A 16731-nucleotide genomic window follows, 5' to 3' on the forward strand; every position below is an offset into this window, starting at 1 on the left:
TTACAGTGCTAAATAAATGTATGTGTACAGTGAACTCTGTCGTCTGGATAGTTTAACTACTATGCCAAGGAAGTGAGGGGACTGAGCAGATGCTTTCTATTCTGCCTCACCTCTCAAAGGCTTTACCATTATTTTTAAGTCTGTTTGTCTTTGATTGCTTTCTATTGTGTCAATCAAAGTCAAGAGAGACACATTCTTCCTCATTATTTTCTCCTCTCTAGTATAGTTTGCAATGAAAACTAAAATGCCTCAACTCAGTCATTCAAGGAAATGGCATGCCCTCCAAATGCCTGACATTAAACAAATGTTCTTCGGGATGTGAGATATGGGTCATTATGTCCAGTCAATGATATTTATTCTATAGAATTTGCCAAAATGTATTCAGTATTCTCTAGGGCAGAACCAATGTAAAATTTAGGCTTTGCCTGGACATTCATGATTTATTATACAGATCTTAGGAAAGCATATTGCTGAAAAAGCAGAGATAGCTGTCATTTTTATATACATTTGACATACATGCACACATGTCTACTATTGAAGATTTGAAATGTCAAATGTACATGTCAGAGATGAATTATTTAATCTTGATGCAGTAGAAGAGGAACTGTCTTATACATTGAAGAAGTCCCATCAGGTCCTGGGTTTAAAGTAGAAGAAAGCAGGAATTTAAAATATATTCGCCAGTCTTCCCACATTTTATAAGCTTGATTCATTATGGCATTCTTATTGTTGATGGGAAAGGATTTCTTCATATCCTTTGGAGAATAGACTCAAAATTTGGTTTTTAGACCTTTATTGGGTTTTCTTTTGTTTTACTTTAGAAAAATTAGTCTCCATGTACTCAATTTGCACATTTTGGGTTTTTTTTTTTTTCAGTTAAATTGCATTTTCCTTATATTTCCTTTTCTTCTTCTTTTATTTTCTTTCTTTTACTAAAGAATCTTCAAGTGAAAAAAACCCATCAAAAATGTGCACAAGATCAGCCATGTAAGCTGTTGCATAACCTCCAGATCCAGGCAGTCCAAGCTAGAATGGCCAGGGTTAAAGGAAACTGTAGTCAACTAATATAGGACTACTATTGCTAAGTTATAACTTGCATTTCAAGGCTTTGGTTGGAGATTTTATCTAATTCTTATAGTAGGTATCAATAATCAACTGGGAGTATGCATTATGTAATACTGTGATGTTAAGAAGTGTGAAGAAATCTTGCCATTGCTAAGATCCAAGTCAATACTAGGCATCTCAACTTGGTGAAATGGCACCTCAAGGATTCTTCCTCCCTCTCCAGCAAGACAACAAATGCATTTTTTATGGGGGAAGATGGAGGGGGGGAGTTATGTAAAACATCTGCCTCTGGTCAGATCTAGTTTCTTTTCCCTTTATGAAGTCATCTTCTCTCACAAACACATACACCTTAAATACACATGTACACCTCAAATCCAATGAAGCAAGCTGATTGATCATAGAGTTAGACGCCCCATCAATTGCTACTATTGTAGTGCATTGCATTTCCCAATACAACATGTAGGAAATGTGCAAGAAGGAAATACAGTAGAGTCTCACTTATCCAACACTGGCTTATCCAACGTTCTGGATTATCCAATGCATTTTTGTAGTCAATGATTCCAAAACATCGTGATATTTTGGTGCTAAATTCGTAAATACAGTAATTACTACATAGCATTACTGTGTATTGAACTACTTTTTTCATCAAATTTGTTTTATAACATGATGTTTTGGTGCTTAATTTGTAAAATCATAACCTAATTTGACGCTTAATAGGCTTTTCCTTAATCACTCCTTATTATCCAACATATTCGCTTATCCAACATTCTGCCGGCCCATTTATGTTGGATAAGTGAGACTCTACTGTACATATATATTCTCTAAGACTACAAATAACAAGTCTGATGTCAAGATCTTTTTACAAGAAAAACCAATAAATAATGAAAGAGTTATTATACAGAGCTGATGAAAGTTTATTGCTGGAAAAGAATGGTCAGGATCATAAATGGATAATAGGATATTTTAAAAAAGTCCTCTATATGTGAGAAGGGGATGAGAGCGAATTCCTCGCAATTGAGAACATATTTTCTCACTTTTTAGCTCAATTATCTATTTTATCTGCTGCTGGTTTAGCCCCATTGTAAACAATTTGGTTAAACAGTTCTCTTTCACTGTGTGTTCCATGCCAGTCAGGGTTTTCATAATGTATATGAGGCTATCACAGTACAGCTTAATAAATCAGATTAGGTTTTGCAGCAACACTGCTGAGGACAAACAAAAAAATCTCACTCTGCAGAGACTGTAGAAAGAGAGAATGTATCCTTCTTGTCATGAAAACTAAGCCTATGGTTTCTATCTTGCTGAATTTCCCTTTGTGATGGTCAGTGAGGCAGTTCACAAGCATAGTCATTGATCACCAAAGTGTGGTGATAGAGGGCATAAGGGGCCTTTTTGCCATTAACATTACATGCAGGCGTAGCATTAAGAACATAGAACACTGCAGCTAGTCCTCCAAAATTGCTGAGTAGGTGGTTACTGCTATTAGCCTGCTCTTGAACTACCATCCATCCAGCACATGTGTACTTCTATGATCCTGGATCTGACATTTACTTCTATCACTGCCTCCAAGTACATATCAAACTGTGCCAAGAAGGTTGGCAGCTTCATCCACCAACACTCCTCACCAGCTGGTGATGACTGTTTTGCAAATATTTGCTTGATTGTTAGTTTAGAGATATTTCGGCACACTCTGTCTCATATACTTCTTATCAAGGTCATGCATGATAATAAAAATTACAGCATGAATACAATTCAACCTTTCCATCAGATGGCACAGTGAAGAAGGAGAGGAGGTATGAGTTGACAGGAAGGACATGTGGTGTAATTAGAGTTTTGATCCAGTTTCTAGTCCCAAGTGAGCCACAAAGTATACTGGAAGACCTTAGGCCAACACTCACAGAGGTGTTGCAGGGATAAAGGAGGAAAAAGAAGATTTTTTTATATTTATCTTTGCATTTGGATTAATTGTACCCAGAAGAGAGCTTTGGTAATGGCAAGATGTAATTGTTGCCATCAGCTCTTTTGGATGGGAGATATTAAAATGTGGAACATTTGAAAAGAGTTTCTTCTTGTGACTTGGTCTTTGTTGAAACAGCCATTTTCTGTTTGTTTGCCCCAAATATGATAATATATGGATGAAAGGCCGTTTCTGACTCAGCGAAGCCTCCGTGGAAGAGGCTAGCTGAAAGTAGTCCTGGAGGGGACTACTTTTAAGGAGGGTGGAGCACAGTGGGCAATCCATCCTCCAGAGCCACATTGTATTGTCAGAAATAATTCCTCGGACCAAGTGGTCAGGTGGCTGCACTGTGCAGAAGTTGGATGGAGCACGTAAAAGAGTGAACCAGGCAATCTGGAAGATATGTAGTGGAGGTATGGGATCATACATCCAACACGACATCATTACTGAGCTGATGGAGTTCATCTTTCTGACTTGGGTAATGCTCAATTCCTGGCCTGCTTGCAGAAGGGTGCCAGAGCTGCTATAGAGAGCTTGGTGGGGAATAGAGGCAAAGTAAACACTTGCCCCAATCTGTGATGAAAACAGCAAGGGAATTGATGTCGGGACACAATTAAGGCGCCCACTTAGAGTGTAGGCCAGGAGCTGCAACCCTCCTCTATGTTGTAAATAAAGGAGGGTGAAAGCAAATGGCTTAGAAATGGGAGAATTTACTTACTTACTTACTTACTTACTTACTTACTTACTTACTTACTTAGGCGATCCCTCGTAGTTTGAGGATGATGGTCTTCCGTTCCTGTTGTCTTGAGGATGGGTTCTTAGGTGGCTGAAGAGATCTATTCTTGATCTGCATGTTCTCCCGCAGTGAGGACATTGGTTTCCAGGAGGAAGGTGGTCCCGGTCAGGGTTGGCTTGACACTCCTTCCTCTTGGCACGTTTCTCCCTTAAGCCCTCCATTCGTGCCTCTTCGAATTCCGCAGCACTGCTGGTCACAGCTGACCTCCAATTAGAGTGCTCAAGGGCCAGGGCTTCCCAGTTCTCAGTGTCTATGCCACAGTTTTTAAGGTTGGCTTTAAAAGCCAAGCCAAGCCAAGCCAAGCCAAGCCAAGCCAAGCCAAGCCAAGCCAAGCCAAGCCAAGCCAAGCCAAGCCAAGCCAAGCCAAGCCAAGCCAAGCCAAGCCAAGCCAATGGGAGAATATGACATCAATAATTCTGGGAACAGAATTGCCCTCACTAAGTTCATTACCAAGTTCAGTGTCATTGACAATGGCCATTGTCAATTTCATGGTCAAGTTCATTATGCATTACAGGCCCGTTAAAGGGGGGATTTATAGATTTTAATTAGGTAAAATTAATAAAAGTTGCCCTTAGTTAACCCATTCACGTGTGTTGCCTCTTCATTTGCAGGGGTTGTGTGGCAATACAGGAATTCAATTTTTTCACAGTGTTCTCAATGGCAAGGATATTATAAAATTTCCTATCTTTTAAAGAATGCTGATGCATTCTTTTGTGAGATGGTTGCAAATTTTATTCTTGAGATTAATAACTTATAAGTATGTTTTCCCTTTTATCTGTGACTTCCTCTTGTTGTATATGTCTATGCTGTGATTTTACTGTTGTATGCCAATAAAGGCTGTATGTTTGAATTTTGTATATTGTTTCTAAGGGAGAAAATGGGATATATGTGGTCTTTCTCAAAAGTAATGAGAATTATTTTTGTGCAGTGCAGAAGGGCTAGGAAAGGGAAGTGGGAGTCAAGGCAGGTGTAGGGGGAACCCAGATATACAGTTTGATTTTCCTGAGATGAGTTTGTGCCCTCGTAGCAGTCAGTTCATTAGCAAAGTACGTAGTGAAGACTTCCTCCACTGCTATGAAGAGTGGCAGCAATGCTGGAATTGCTATATTCAATCACATGGAGCCTATTTTGAATGACATGTAATTACATGTATGATTAATAAAAAAAAATCATTTTCATTACTTTTGTGACAAAACGCCTATATTAAATTTATTTATTTATTTATTTCCAATATTTCTATCTAATTGGTTTAGGTGCTACCTAAAAATATATCAAATAGGTTGGATAACTTTCCACCATGTTCAATACCTTGGATAGCTCTTTAAAAGTTCAGAAGTATACAATTCAATTAAGATTTATATTTTGGAAGGGGTGCATGTGCATGCACACATGCACCTACACCTCACTCTGAGTCTGAAAGACTTCCAAGAAAAGGCCAGATGAAAGAAGGAAAAGGAAAGAGGATTAAGTATGAGACAAGGGAACGAAAAAATCGAGAAGGGACAAAAAAGGGAAGGGAAAGGGGACAACAAAAGGGAGGGCAGACAAAGGAAGAAAGGGAAAGGAAAAAATGAAAAGAGGAGAAAGGGAAGGAAAGGGAGGAAGAGAAAGAAAGAAAGAAAGAAAGAAAGAAAGAAAGAAAGAAAGAAAGAAAGAAAGAAAGAAAGATAAAAGCCACAAAGAAAATGCAACCCCATATAATGCCAGGTATATGCACTAGTTATAGATATTTCGGAATTATCGTCATCTTTGCTTAAACTAGAGGTTTGTATCTTCAACATGCCACCTCCTTTATATATACTGAGTCATTTTACAGAACTCTAAAAACAGCAATAGTAGACTAGATATTAGTTTTTGCACCAGGCAAAGGGTACCCTTAAAATGCACTTCCATCTGGATTCAGTTCCACATGGTGCCACCCTAATATTAATGGCTCTCTGTTGCTTAGTATCTCTTTTGCCATGGATGTAGCTGCTTTTACATTTCTATATCTGAGTGCAAGAGAAATTTGTCAGGTACCAATGAACAAACATTGGGATTTCTGTTGGTTTTTTAGAGCACATTTTGACCAATATGTGACTTTATTCAACCTTACTTAACCTTAATTTGGTATTTGCAGTTAATATTATCTTTCTAATAACAGAGAGAATAATTAGTTGCATGCCTGAGTTGTTTTCTTTCCTACTTCATTTGTTCCCACATTACAAAGAATAAGCATGCAATATTACTTTTACTATACATATGGGAACAATTATAAGATTAAACTGACGATTTTGCCTTTTGCTTATAGCTCAAATTTGAAAAATCATTCATTTCCACCAAGTAAGTGCTTTGAAAAGAATATAGATATTCTTTCTAAGGCAACTCCATATCTCAATCAACTATGGCTAAAGTCCCAATGCTAAATAATATATATTTTAAGTACCTCCTAAAGGATGGAGCAGTGAGCATCAAAAGTGTTAGCAATGGGATGAGATAGGAAGGCTTGAGTGGATTTCCATCTATTCTTCTTAGAACTACTCTAGGTATTTCTTGGACCTATAGAAATAATCATAAAATGTTAGTGGGTGGTTATTTTATAAGGCTGCCATTTTATAATTTACACATCATTTTACCAAGCAAATAAATCAGCACAAAGAAAAGTTTTTTGTGCCAATGAATTTCATTCCTGAACAAGAATTCAAACCTTTGGGTGCCTCGGGTAGGATTTATTCCATTCATTTACATTTTCCATAGCCTAGGATGTTTCTGATGCAAAGACAAAACCAGAATATCAGGAATTGAACTTTAGTAGCACACAGCAATATTACTTTTCCCTGCTCTTCTTGATGTAACATTACGGTGCTCTAACTATATATGAATCATAGTTCTAGAGATGAGAAAATTGAAAGTAGACTAAAAAACATGAGTGTCAGGACAAGATAACATTCCAGTGAACTTCACCTATTACAGACAGAATTTTACATGGGCAGCTTTTTAAGATGGAAGTTAATGGCATACAAGCAAGAAATATAATGAACGGAGATAAACCCTAAAGCAGGTACACAAAATCTTGGATCCTCTTAAGTGCTTTGGTTTCCATTTTCAAAGGCTTCCACAAGCCTTGGCAATGGTTAAGGTCTGTGAGACTTTATGTTCAAAACAACTGGAGGGACAGATTCCTTTCCCTTATCATTATATACCAGGAAGAAGGGCTTAAATGCTACAAGTAGGGCTTAACTGTACTATTCCACTCTAACTATCTAGGAGAAACACTATGAGACAAAGCAAGGTAGATCAACATCAAATCAAGTGGTTTTGCCTAAGGTGAAGAATGAACAGTGAGATGAATTGTAAAAAGTGATAAAAGGCAAGAAATTGCATAGAAGACCATGACCTGCTTAAGTAGGAACTGTCAGTCATATGTTATTTTGGCATACACATAGGTTAATATCCTGGCATTCTGAAAGTGATAGCCAGTTCTGACTTGAATTCTGAAAAACAATTCTACTGAATCCTGTCAATTTCTGCCCTCACGTAACTATCTGTACTATTAGATAGTATGAGGCAGTTGCATTTGGCTACTAAGTATTTAACTCAAGGTATCGTGCAAAGAAAATACATTTCTGGTGGTGGTGATGTTGATGGAAAATGGGAGAAGTATTTGTGGGATGTTCTATCTCAAAAATTGAAAGAAATAACTACTAATTCTCTCTACCTTGGTTTTGTAAGGGATATCATTCATTCCTATGCCTTAGGTACCAAAATGTCTTTGGCTGACTGTTTCATGGAACAGCATTACCATGAGACCCATTATGGTATAGCAGTTTGCACACTGGACTATGACTCTGGAGACCAAGATTCACATTTCTTTTCAACAATGGAAATCCATTGGTTGACCCTAGACACGTAGCACTTTCTCAGTCTCAGAAGAAAGTAAAGCCAACACACTGAATAAATTACGCAACCCCCCCCCCCCCCCAAAAAAAAATACAGTGACAGGTTCAACTTCAAGTTAAGAAGAGGGGAAGGAAGTACTAACTGGGAGCCAAAAAATAATTTGCCTAGGTGCAGCTGGAGAATCTTCCATTTTCTGTTTACTTTGGAATTACTTCAATTTTTAAGCATTCCAGACTACTATGTTATTTAAAGGTTAAAAGAATCATAAATACTTTGGAGTTTAAAATACAGAACAAAAGAGAAAGTGTGTGAAAGTAAAAACATCAACTTGTATTTGGAAAGCATCCTCCTAGGCTAAGGTTATTTGCTGTTAGCTATATCAAAGAGCATTCCTTCAGAAAGCCTCTTTTATATAGAACTTGAGGGAACATATACTGTGAAATAATCAGAGCTTTTTCTAATTAAACTCAAGATTCTTTCTCCCTTGACAATTTTTTTAAGGAAGTTGTTTGTTTCTTTTTACACTGGCAGCTCCTTACTGCTTCTGCATCAGAAAGTTCATTTCTCTTTTAAATCTTCTGGGATAGCTAGTGTATAGTCCTTTGAGTCTCACAGAATGAAATCAGCAGAACTAACTTTGTCCAAGAATTAACAGGATCCGACAAAGGTGTCTGCTCAAAAGTATCATAATAGTAGCAAATAACTAACAAGTAAGCTAGAGAAAATAAAAAATATATTTTAGCAATAGCCCTGCAACCAGGGGGGGATTCACAATCTGAACTCTGCAGACTCTTATCTGCAAACCAGCTCAAGTGAATGAGATGGGACATCCCTTTATGTAAATGTGTTCAAGAAGATTGCTCTGAAAATGTCATTGTTTTTACTTCTTGCCCTTTAAGTCAAACTATTTTTTTGCCTTTTAAGTCAAATTATATATTTATTTATTGTTGAAACATAAAGATATTAGTAAAGCCCCAGTGGCGAAGTGTGTTAAAGTACTGAGCTGCTGAACTTGCAGACCGAAAGGTGCCAGGTTCAAATCCCAGGAGCGGAGTGAGCGCCTGCTGTTAGCTCCAGCTTCTGCCAACCTAGCAGTTCGAAAACATGCCAATGTGAGTAGATCAATAGGTACCGCTCCGGAGGAAAGTAACGGTGCTCCATGCAGTCATGCCGGCCACATGACCTTGGAGGTGTCAACGGACAATGCTGGCTCTTTGGCTTAGAAATGGAGATGAGCACCAACCCCCAGAGTCAGACATGACTGGACTTAACGTCAGGGGAAACCTTTATCTTTAACTCTCTTAGGACCTCATCACATTGAGGTCCTGAAGCCAGGTGGCAGCAGCGGAATCTGTGGGGCAGCATGGTGAATCCATGGGGCAGTAGAGGCAATCATCGCTCAACACCCCACATCGCCCACATCTCCTCCTTTTACATCACGTGTGGGAAACCATTGCTGCCTGACTTCTTCCCGCACTATGCCTAACTTACTCAGTCAGAACACGGCATTCATCTGTGTTTTGAATTCTTCCACCTAGCACGCTTTCATCACAGAGCCCTGCCGGAAGTTCTCCTATGTCATGTGATTAGCTCCAGCAGCTCCACACCAGCTCCATGTTTAAAGTGTCCTACGATGGGGCAAAAACCTCCTGTGATGAGATCCTCCTAGGATAACTAGGATTTCTGATTCATTGGTAAATCACACCATTTCTAGTACCAGAAACCTTATTCAGCTCCTAGATCAGGAGTGAAAAAGCTCTGTTCTCACTGATGGTTTGGATTACTACTCCTATCATTGGCCATGCTGGTTGAGAATTACAGGCAAAAACATCTGGAGAGCTGAATCTTTCTTCCACATAATCCATTGATTATCTCCTTGTGGCTCTAAATAGCATGGTGTTGGAAGAAAGGATGGGGTACTTTGTTACTTACAACTCATTCTGACCTTATTATGGATTTCTGCATCTTCCTTCTACCATGGATGTAGCAGGCATAGTCCTTTCTACTCAATTCTCCTCATCAGTGTGCAGATTCATGGTTGCCTCAATCACAGTAACAGGGGGCAAAATAAGTAATTTCCTACTTCTGGATGTTAAAGTCTCACTACCTGATTTGAAGTTCACAGATATAACCATCCCACTGCATCCAGGAAATGAGTCACACAGTCCTAATCCTTCACTGACTGGGACACAATTGTGTCCAAGAGACTAATAAGGCAGAGATCATAAACAACGAAAAAGTCCCTTAAGCATATAATGGTGATCTTATCACTGTACATAAGGTTAAATATATCCTGCCCAAATGTGTGTCCAGTGTATGCGAGGATAGGCTGCACCGCTACACTTTTCTGCACAAGAGGGAACATAATTTTCAACCTCTTGATAAGATTAAAGCATTATTAATTCCCTTCTTATACCACATTATCAAATATTAATTCCCCATTTGAGTAAATAATGCTGTCGGTGCTTTCCAGAGTCATTTGTTTACCATGACAGTCTATACTTCAGGCCTAATAGGGATCAGCAAAATGGACAGTATAGTTGATAAAACAGCAAATTGAAGCTGAAGCAATTACACACCTTCCAAACCATTTGTTTAGAATACTTCAAGATAAGAGCACTTTGCTGCTATTACACAGGCCTTTTTAAGGGTCCCTTTCTCTGTATAGATTTGATTTGGAGAAGTTACTGGCTGTTAAATCTGCCATCTTTTTATAATGAGGATGTAATAAAGTTGTAGTTCAAAAGTAATACAAATATAATACAAAATTGCTTGACGTATATAACTGAAGTGTGCATACAATCTATTTTTGTATTCTCACAAATCCTTTCACACTTTTACAAAGAAATAAAAGACATTTATTTGGCTACAAAATCATACAGAGATGTAAATTACCAGTTCAGCTCATTTAGGAGGTATAGCCCAGTTTCAGCCTAATGAAGACTTTTTTTTCAGTTTTTCAGTATATGAAAGTGGAGAAATGGCCAGTTCTTGGGAATTTCACAGAACATATTTGGTGGCCAATGATAATTTTTCTCCCTTTTTGTTTTGTTTTAGTTGTGCAATACTCCAGAGTCCCAGGAGACCTTTGGACCACAAGCACTGGATGTTGCATATTCCGGTGTAAATAATAATTCTCTTTTAAAATTGCATTCAAAAGGGATTTTAATTATAACCAATCCTAATTTTCTTTTTAAAAATAACAAAAAATAATGAGGAAGTAACAATACTCAGTGTGGCATACTGATTTAAGTGTTGACCTAGGACTCTGGAAGAGCAGGTTTGATTTTCCTTTCAGCCACTGAAATTCATTGTGGGACTTTGGACAAAACATGTTGTCTAAACCTCAAAGGAAGGTAAAGACAAACCCCTTCTGCACAATTCTTGCCATGAAAATCTTGTGACAGGTTTGATATAAGTTAAAATCTACTTGAGGATATTTACCAACAACAAACATAATGAATACTTTTTAATGTCAATAAAAATTTGCTTTAATAGCCGGAATCACTGAGTTGGTATGAGTTTACAGAACACTATTCCTACATTTGCAAACATAATGTGTGTGCTTTGTTAGTTCTACTAATGCTCAACACAATCATTGAGTACTTGAACTCATAAAAACCTTTCAGTCTTGGTAATATTAAAGCAGCTTTGCACAGAGACAATGTTCAGCTCATATTATCATTGTATTGAACTAAAAACAAAACAAAGTTAAACCATGTCCTGGAGGTTCTATCAATTCACGTACAGCATGTACAGAACACTATTCCTACAGCTACAAGAGTAATGTGTTTGCTCCGTTAGTCTTATGCTCTTTTTCTTGTTGGTATTGTTTGTATTTCCATAGCAATAGTTGTAACAATGTGCCATGATAGTCAATTACAATGATATACTGCAGTAAAAGCAAAGATCAGTGTGGTCTGTTTTATTAAGCACAATATAAAATATGACAAGGGAGAGTCATACTGCACTAGTGCCAATCTGCAAGGACAACCTTTTCTGCATAATCTGTATTTAGACTTTTATGGCCAGTAGAAACCCAGCAGAAGAGCTGCTAAGAAGACAACCAGCCCAAATCATGTCCTTGAAGAAGACAATTTTTTCTTAATTATAAGTATGTCATCATCTGTACGTCAGCATCTGAAAAGACATTCCCACATACAGTAGAGTCTCACTTATCCAAGCTAAACAGGCCGGCAGAAGCTTGAAGTGAATATCTTGAATAATAAGGAGGAGTAAGGAAAAGCAAATTAGGTTATGATTTTACAAACTAAACACCAAAACATCATGTTTTACAACAAATTTGACAGAAAACGCAGTTCAATACACAGTAATGTTATGTTGTAATTACTTTATTTACGAATTTGGCACCAAAATGTCATGATATATTGAAAACATTGACTACAAAAATTGCTTGGATAATCCAGAAACTTGGATAAGCGAGGCTTGGATAAGTGAGACTCTACTGTATCTCCAGCCATCACAGGGAAAAGACCAAGTAGTATACAGCTTCATTATTGCAAACATCTTGTTGTTGAGTGATTTCAATTACCACTAAACTGTGGGTTCAAAAGCTTGTTGTGCCTACCTAATTCCAAATGTCAAATTAAACTGAGGTTTTTATTCTCATTGGCTAGACAGGATATCAGCAAAGAAGCACTCCAAAGTACCAATATAGCGCAATAGAAATGCATAACATTATATTCTTTGAGAGCCGTTCAGAAAACCCAGATTGTCTGAGAAACTGACTGGCCAGGATACACACCCTGAGTGGCTGAGGATCCCATGGAGCAACTTTGCTGACTGGCTCTTCATACGGCAGGAAATTCAATAAGCTGTCATTGGACTATTGTGAAGTGTCCGTCTGTTTACTGATTCACCCCTGAGAGGGATGCAATCAAAAGGAATGTGGTGTGACAAGATGTAAAAGAGTTTGTGATGGTCTCAATGGTTAGTTCTAGTGGAAAAAAAATAGGGCAAGTCTAGTGTACACAATGGATACTTGTGGGTGACAACAATTTAAATAGATGAAGCTGGCTTTGGCATGGGTGCTGTATCTTTTATGCATATAACCCCAATCTCATTGATGGGAGCAGGAAAAACTCTGATGTACATTCTTTGAATATTTTCCTTTCCATCTCCCAATCCATTGTGAGGAGATTATGGAGATCAAGGCAGGGGTCTTGGGTGTGACCAGACAACATTCCAGAGGTGATTTATGACAAAGGTTAAGGAAAAACAAAATGCACAGCTTGTTGGGTCTCTTGGAGCCACAGTTACCATTTTATATAATTTTATATAATTCATAATTTGGAGGGGGCGGTCTGATTTCTCAATATTGGTGTGAATGCAATTAGTCATGGAAGGACAGCTAGTCCTCAGCAATCTTCCAGGTCAATAACTAATATGAGAATACCTGGAAAATCCATGTGCATAGAAATCAGGGAGTAATGAGATTAAATGTGGTCCAGAACATAGCAAGAATGCCACTTCAAAACATTTAGTTTAGTTTACAGGGGAGCTCTCTGTGACAAAAGCTCAAATTCTAATTCTTTGAAAAATCTTCAACCAATTGTTGTTCCATGCCATCAAATTAGTTTTTATTTTAGGTGACTGTGTAAATGAGAGACCTCTAAAGTCATCAACAGCCCTGGTCATATTTTACCTCCAACCTTTTTGCACTTTCTTAATTTCCATCATTTATCCACATTTTTGCTATTTTCTGCCATCAATATGGTAACTGCATATCTCACATTACTGATGTTTCTTCCTCCTGTTTGCTTTCCTCTTTCCTTTGAATCAAAACCCACTTTCTATTAGGGGTTTGCAGAAATCCATTTGGCAATTTGATACTCAGGGAAATCTGGCAATCTGGCAGCTGGATTGCTCAAAACAGACCAGGCAGGACCCAGCCAAAGTACTAGAATGGATCACGATCAACCAGATATTTTGACTTATGGGGGCAATGGGGCTAAGCAGCACTCTACCTGACGTGGAGGCTGTGGCATGTGGGCAGCCTTGCAAACCAGGCACAAGAGGGTGCCAGGTGGCAGCTCTTTCTCCTCTTCTTTCTTCCCCTACAGCCTCCTCCATCCTTTCCCAAAATGCCCCTCCCCATCAGAGTGGTCAAAGCAAATTAGGCAGGAAAGAGAGAGAGAGAGAGAGAGAGAGAGAGAGAGAGAGAGAGAGGTGGGAAAGGCTTCTCTAGGCCTCTGCACTCCCTCCCCAGGGCATGATGGGAGCTGAGGTTTTAAATAATAATAACAGACATCACACCAGACATCACAGTTGTGGATAAGAAAAAGGTTTGGATCATTGATGTTGCCATCCCAGGTGACAGTTGCATTGACGAAAAACAACAGGAAAAACTCAGCCGCTCTCAGGACCTCAAGATTGAACTGCAAAGACTCTGGCAGAAACCAGTGCAGGCTGTTCTGGTGGTGATGGGCACACTGGGTGCCGTACCAAAAGATCTCAGCCGGCATTTGGAAACAATAGACATTGACAAAATTACGATCTGTCAACTGCAAAAGGCCACCCTACTGAGATCTGCACGCATCATCCGAAAATACATCACATACTCCTAGACACTTGGGAAGTGTTCGACTTGTGATTTTGTGAAACGAAATCCAGCATATCTATCTTGTTTGCTGCGTCATACAATAAAATAATAATAATAATAATAATAATAATAATAATAATAATAATAATAATAATAAACAATTTATTTATATCCCACCCTATCTCCCCAAGGGGACTCAGGGTGGTTTACAAAAAATATCGGCAAACATTCAATACCATAAAGAAACTGAACAAGGGCAATAATGGAACAAAGAACAAAGACGCAATGGAGCTGTGTCTTCCTGGCTGCATCCTCTTCACTCTGTGGCCTCAGAGCAGCAGTTGGTGTTGGGGGGAGAGGCTGCAGGAGATATGATGGAGCTGTGTCTTCCTGGCTGCCCCCTCTTCACTCTTTGTGTGTTTCTTGCATTTCTTTCTCAGCCAATTAGAGGCCTGGTTGACTGTGTCCATTCTCCACTCCCTCTTGTGGCACACACTGGTTGGGACTTCAATTCCCAAAAACCCCTCCTGTGGTTTTAAAAAAAATGTTATGGTAAAAACTTTTAAAAAATTCCCAAAACTCAGTGGATTGATGAAATGTTCGGAAACTTGGCAGGCAGGCCTGCACTCGTAAATGTGTCCTATAAGTGAGGCAAGTTTTATCCTGATAGGTCTGACAGAGAAACGAGCCTCTAAACTTTCCCTATTGGCGCTAATGGACCAAATCTTACCAGAATGAAAATGGCACACACACCCCCTCCTGATTTTCAGAATTTCCCAGAAAATGGCATTTGGGGGAGGGGCAGCCAGCTGAAAAAAAGAACCATTGTGCACACTCCTACTTTCTATAAACTTTCTGTATATAAAGCAAACAAATGGGTTAACAAATGCATTCTCAATATTGGATCTTGGCTGTGGTGTTTTGTTCAGAGTACACGTTATGCCTTAGGACAATAAAATGTTGTGGCATTCAAATAGTTGAAAGGCTCAAGTACTGGGAATCAATAGCCAAGAACCTACATTGCCATAGTGTAGTATGAATAACCACCTTCAGTGTTATATTCTGCTAGCATTATGCAGTCCTTGTAATGCATACCACTGTAGTATAAATGTGCATGGATGATAGCCCATTACATTATGTAATGTTCCTTACAGTACTTTGCTGTGGAGTCTCATGATCATTCAATGAGCCAAAGTCTGTCATAGGTTGTATACCCCAGTCAGTATGGATCAGTATATGTTCCATGAGTGGACCTCCACATAGCTGCCTGCATAGATCATTATCATGATTTATTAAAAGTGTAAACTTCACAAATAACAAAAACAAAAAACAAATACTCTGTGCCTCTTGGATTACCATAGCAGTTACAGGAAATGCAACTGTGCAGTTAGGTTTAAATATGCACTTCAATTTAGTTTCTTCTTCTCCTGATGTCAATTTTCTCCTCCTATATGTGATTCCCTAAATCTTCTTTGGGTGTTCTGAAGCAGAAAAAAAATACTACAGTATAAGCTACCAAAGTGATACTGTGCTGTGGTGGTTGGAATTATAAACTAAAATTGGAAATTTCCAATTTCTAATTTCCACTCAGACTAACCAAAATGACAATCATAGGTGATCCCAAGAGTCTCATGAAGATAAACTGGATAATCCCAGTGAAGATAAAATGTGGGAGGGAAGAGTCATACACTTTTCCTCAAGCTTATTAGAAGAAATCCATGAAATAAATGTAACAAAGAAACTTCACTGTCCACTAAAAGATGTGGCAGCCTGGTGGAAGAAAGGTAAAGTAGGTAGGTCTGTTGTTCCAAATGGAGTAGTAGCTTGTCAAAACTCTGGACACTTTGTCACTTGAACAGAGACAAGTTCAGTCATGCAGACATATTGTCAGTCAATTGCCAGACTGTCTGCTGTTCTTACTGCATGAGGAGATTAGGGTATGAAGATCTAGTTTAAATAAAATGAATTACATTTAAGAATAAATGAGTACAGGGTTGAACACATCTCAGTATGGAAGAATGAGATGGACATGTGTGACATTGTTCTTGTACAGTTTCTTCTTTTGTCCCTGCTGGAAATAGATAGGTTCAGACATGGTCCAAGAAAAGAATGGGAACATTTTAAGCATCTTGGCAGGTGGCTTAGATTCACTTGAGTTCCTTTCCTTCGTGACCTGCAGAACTGATTGTGTTGGAATGGTTCTTGTTGGAACCAGTTGGTCCCAAACTGGCAGATGGGCAATGAAGGTCAGCCCTACCCACCAGAGCTGCACAGAGACATGTTTTAATCAGAGGTTGGAAAGGTTAACAAATTGCCATGCTGGCTAGGGGATTCTGTGAACTATATTTCCAAAGTAACTTTTTCAAAATTAGGCTTTATTGTATTAATATGGTTTATAAATTACCCTTATGAATGGTGGCGACAGCACCTAGCCTTCTGAAGTATTATATGTCAGTGGTTGGTCAGCTTGCA

The sequence above is a fragment of the Anolis carolinensis genome, chromosome 4 (assembly GCF_035594765.1).
Source record: "Anolis carolinensis isolate JA03-04 chromosome 4, rAnoCar3.1.pri, whole genome shotgun sequence".
NCBI classification, from domain to species: Eukaryota; Metazoa; Chordata; class Lepidosauria; order Squamata; family Dactyloidae; genus Anolis; species Anolis carolinensis.